The sequence below is a fragment of the Lycium barbarum genome, chromosome 3, assembly GCF_019175385.1.
Source record: "Lycium barbarum isolate Lr01 chromosome 3, ASM1917538v2, whole genome shotgun sequence".
NCBI lineage: Eukaryota > Viridiplantae > Streptophyta > Magnoliopsida > Solanales > Solanaceae > Lycium > Lycium barbarum.
Genome location: NC_083339.1, coordinates 57,672,075 through 57,677,236, shown reverse-complemented (window position 1 = coordinate 57,677,236; position 5,162 = coordinate 57,672,075). Strand labels below are relative to the sequence as shown.

General features: G+C 41.0%; 1 long non-coding RNA gene across 1 annotated transcript; it reads left to right on the top strand.

Annotated features, from left to right (window-relative positions):
* The first annotated feature begins 1,607 nt into the window (after positions 1 to 1,607).
* Positions 1,608 to 3,956, top strand: LOC132633885 (uncharacterized). Its single transcript, XR_009579909.1, has 3 exons — positions 1,608 to 1,741; positions 2,652 to 2,702; positions 3,727 to 3,956. It is a non-coding gene; the product is annotated as an uncharacterized LOC132633885 (long non-coding RNA).
* Positions 3,957 to 5,162: the final 1,206 nt, after the last annotated feature.

Sequence of the window (5,162 nt, the reverse complement as noted above, 5' to 3'; positions counted from 1 at the left end):
TTTCCTCGCACTCCACGGAAGTATGATTCCATATGGGTTATTGTTGATAGGCTGACAAAATCAGCCCATTTTCTCCCCGTCAGGACTACTTATTCCGTCGAGGATTATGCCAGGCTTTATATTAAAGAAATAGTGAAGCTTCATGGAGTTCCTATATCTATTATCACTGACAGAGGTGCTCAGTTCACGGCGAACTTCTGGAGATCTTTTCAGGAAGGATTAGGGACTCAGCTGAGCCTGAGCACAGCTTTCCATCCTCAGAGTGACGGACAGGCTGAGCGCACTATCCAGACGCTTAAAGATATGTTGCGAGCCTGTGTTATTGATTTCAGAGGTAGCTGGGAGGATCACTTGCCATTGATTGAATTTTCTTATAATAACAGCTACCATTCCAGCATCCAGATGGCTCCGTACGAGGCTTTATATGGTAGGAAATGCAGATCACCTATTGGCTGGTTTGATATTGGCGAGACAGAATTAATCGGCCCAGATATGATCCAGCAGGCCGTTGATAAGGTGAAACTTATTCGGGAACGACTATTGGCAGCCCAGAGTCGACAGAAATCATACGCTGACAAATGACGTCGTCCTTTGGAATTCCAGGTTGGTGATTGGGTATTTCTGAAGGTATCGCCTATGAAAGGCGTAATGCGGTTCGGCAGAAAGGGTAAGCTTAGTCCGCGTTATATTGGGCCTTATCTGATCGTGCGGAAAATCGAAAATGTCACCTATGAGTTAGACCTGCCATCTGATTTGGAAGCAGTACATCCGGTATTCCATGTGTCTATGCTCCGCAAATGCATTGGTGATCCCTCCAGAATATTCCCTGCGGATGATATTCAGGTGACGGAGAAGTTATCTTATGAGGAGCAGCCCGTGGCTATTTTGGACCGTCAGGTACGGAGGCTCCGTAATAAGGATGTAGCCTCTGTTAAGGTACTGTGGCGGAACGAGAATAGGGAGGAAATGACCTGGGAGTCCGAGGAAGAAATGAAGAAGAAATATCCTCATCTGTTCCCTATGCCCACAGGTAACCTTGAATCCCTACTTAATTTCATTTCAATGCCAATCGTATGTCATATGTATTGCTTGTAACCATGAACTCCCCTAAAGTGTTTTCAAACCCTATAAGATTAATTTTACGTTCGAGGACGAATGTTCTAAAGGGGGGGAGGATGTTATATCCCGTGTTTTCACACCTTTGGAAAATTGGAAATAATTTGGACTTGTATGAAATAAGGTCATAATTGAATTTATGTAACCCTTGAGTTGTTATGAAAGAATATTAATATGGAAGTGTCGAGGAACGCTAAGGGCAAATTTGGGATTTCGAAAATTAGTTTCGGGAATTACAAAACGGGAATTATAATCCATTGGGCCCAAATAATTGAAAGAAAAATTTGGGCCCAACTCAAATGGGGTGGCCGGCCAACATACTTGGCCCAAACCCAAGTCACATGGCAACCATGTGACAATTTAATTAAGGGGCTATTATATACATTGGAGAGTTCAAGAAAAACTTAGAAGACAAGAAAAACAAAGCAAGAGAGGAGAAAGAGAAGAGGGTTTCGGGTTTGGAGTGCAAAAATAAGCCACAAAAATCTTGCTTCAAAAATTTATATTTTGTGGTTTTCCTACTAATTTGGGTAGCCTCTTCAACTTGGTGTAGTTGTCTTGGAGGAAGAAGCACTTGGTTCCTCAATTTGATCACTAGTTCAAGTAAAGAAGACTAGAGAAAAAGGTGAGGATTCATTCCTTTTTATTGTGTTATGAAGTTTTGTTTGTGTTGTAGTATGTGAGAATGAGTTGATTCTACGGAAAAATAGAAGTTTACCAAGTGGATATGTATATAGGCATGTGGCCGTGTATATATATGTATGTGTATAATTGTAAGGTGTTGAATTTATATCATATTCTAGTTGTGGTTGGGATGAAATGCATCTTGGAAATGAAAATTGAATGAATTGGATAGTAGTTGGTAGTGGGGTGTTTGGCCGTGTGGTATGGGGTGTGTGGAATGGAAATGGATTAAGTTTGTCTAGTGTGTTAATTGTGTTATTGTGATTCTTGCAATGTAAATGAAAGTAAAACGATATGAGTTTGCTTTGAAATGGAATGTAGAAAACTTATGTCGTTTAAGTATGATTTTGCGACATTATGAAAATGAAGTTATTAGGTTGCAAATTATGACGGGTATTGATGAATTTGGAAGGTGGAATCATGTTATGAATACGTAAGTCAAAGATTAGAAGTTTCGAATGCGTTATGACTTTGGCGAAAAGTTTGTATATTATGTATATCGTATGAATATCTTGTGGAAAACGATATGAAATGCTTTTAAACTATGTTGTGGTAATCTAGATTGATAATGAATGTGAAATTGTTGAGAATAGTTTGAAAGTTAAGGTTAAAGTAAAGGTTATGACATTATGTCGGCAAGTAGAACTAGTGTTGCCATATTGTGTTTCTAATGCTTGTTGTTGATGTTGATGTTGTTGCTTGGGTTGTTGTTGATGATTGTGAGCCGAGTTAAGTTCTCGGGGGTGCTATATGTATAGGGGAAGTGCTGCCGAAATTTCGGTAGACAAATAAGAGTTGAATTGAATTTGTAGCATCTATAACTTACAATGGGCAAACTTGACCATTTGCAGATTTTTGACGAAACGGGAAGTGAGTTTGGAAAGGCGTAAGGAGCTTGAAAGGTATGTAAAGCTACCCCGATCCTTCTTTTGGCATGTCTAAGTGTTTTAGGATCGGATTCGGGCCTCAAAAGACCTTCTTGGCCATCGCAATCCGCAAGAGAAAATCTCAGTTTTTCCTTCAGTAGAATTGAACCATTTTGATATGCTTTTCCTGAAAGTATGTAGACTTCCTCTAAACTCCTTGAAAAGCTATAGAATGTCCGTAGAACCTTTATAGGTGACCCCATAAGCTTAAGGGGCGTAATTTGAGCCCACCGCCTTGCTTGTTCCGAGGTGGGCCCGCTATTCCCGGTTTTGCCCTTAATGTACTAAAGTCCCCTTTTTGAACGATTTTTGAAAGAAACGTTTCAACTACCCTTTTAATTACCTAACTAATATGGTTTTAAATATTCCATTAAGTCTGATAAATTGTTTTGATACTCGAAACTCATTTACTATGATCCCTTCCGACTTCATCGGATCGGTTTGTCTTTGATATGCCTCATCGAGTCTATGGAAACATTTATGATATTTTACTTGCATTAGTTTCTCACGACTCTATTCGTGGATGCCCCAATGTTTCCCACACTGATCCCGGGCCAGGATATGTTGTCAAGCGTAATCCCCTGCATTGTTCGCCGTGCCTCGATGTGAGGGGGCAGGTATATGCGTACATGGGTTTGTGGAGTATGCTGTGCCATGTACGTTTGTTCTGATATGATTTACTATGGCCATCTGATATGACATATTATGTTACGGGGTTATGCCCCTATTCTGATTCTTCTGTGTTGTGGCACCAGCGTCGGGAGGGTGGCAACGTTCGGTCTGCCGAGTCCCTTAGCAGGGGCCGGATTTGATATGACATATGTTCTGTACGCACTCTGCATGTTTTGGAAATATGTATCTGACACTTTGGATTTTCCGTTTACTTTCTGTATGTTCTGCACCAGTTATGATTTTGTTTCTGCAACTCAGGCTTTACATATTCAGTACATATTTCGTATTGACCCCCTTACTTCGGGGGCTGCGTTTTCATGCCGCGCAGGTACCGACGACAGGTTTTCTGATCCGTCTGCTTAGGATCTCATTCTGCTATTCTTGGAGCGCTCTTTTATTCAGAGCCATCTTTTGGTATAGTCTGTCACTTCTATATATGTATATTCTCGGTCATGGGTACGGCGGGGCCCTGTCCCGTCATATGATTCTGTCGGTTTGTTAGAGGTCTGTGGACATGTTGTGGGTCGGGATCTTTCTGTACAGTGGGGTGCTTATGTTGTGTTTGGGCGATCCCATTCGCCGCGGCGGCCGGTCCGCATTTATGTAAATGTTGCTTTGTTGGCCCTGTGTGGCCTTTGTTGGTATTTTCTGCGTGCAGGATATATGGGATAGTCCGTAAAACAAAGGAAACTCTGCCGAAATTTTTCTAAAAATTAGCTAAATTTGAAATAAAGCCTTGTCGGCTTCTGCCATATACTAGAATGCGTTTGAGTGCCCAGATCGGGCACTAGTCATGGCCTACGGGGTTGGGTCGTGACATTTACAAAAACTTCTTCATCAATGAAACCATTAAGAAAGCCCTTTTAACATCCATTTGAAAAAATTTATAACCTTTAAACGCAGCATATGAAACTAAAATTCGAATTGACTCTAATCGAGCAATCAGAGCAAATATTTCATCATAGTCAACTCCTTCCTGTTGCGAGTATGCTTGAGCAACTAGTTGAGCTTTGTTTCTCACAACTTCACCTACTTCATTCAGCTTATTCCTAAACATCCATTTGGTTCCAATGATTGGTGTCACACCCCACCGAGGAGCATGACAGGCACCAACCTGTAGGTTGGATACCACCTGGCGTAACATATACCATGATTATCATATAATATACTCGAGGGACACTTGCACGCTATATATATATATATATATATATAGACACACACACATAGGCGAGCTGACAATGCCGCTGCAACATCATGAGTGTCATAAAGCCGGTAAGGCTATATATATATATATATATATATATATATATATATATATATATAGACACACACAGGCGAGCTGACAATGGCGCTGCAACATCATGAGTGTCATAAAGCCGGTAAGGCTATCAAGAGAATATCAAAACCAAAACAGGGTCGACGAGGCCAGACATAAAATCTATATACCCCACTGTGTCTATAAGCCTCTAAGAGTACATATACATGACATACTGGACGGGACATGGACTCGTCATATCCAAAAGATACATATGCATAACACGTGAACATAGTATGTACCAAAATAAGCAAGTCCGGATAAATGGCACTTGCTGACGTCGCTGAGCTGTCAATCCTACTGAAGAGGTCCTCCGCTCTATCTGTCAAGACCTGCAGCACGAAATGCAGCACCCCAAGAAGTGGAACGGTCAGTACGGATAAAAGTACTGAGTATGTAAGGCAGGGAAGTAATGACATAAGTAAGAAATAATATAACATAAATGAGGA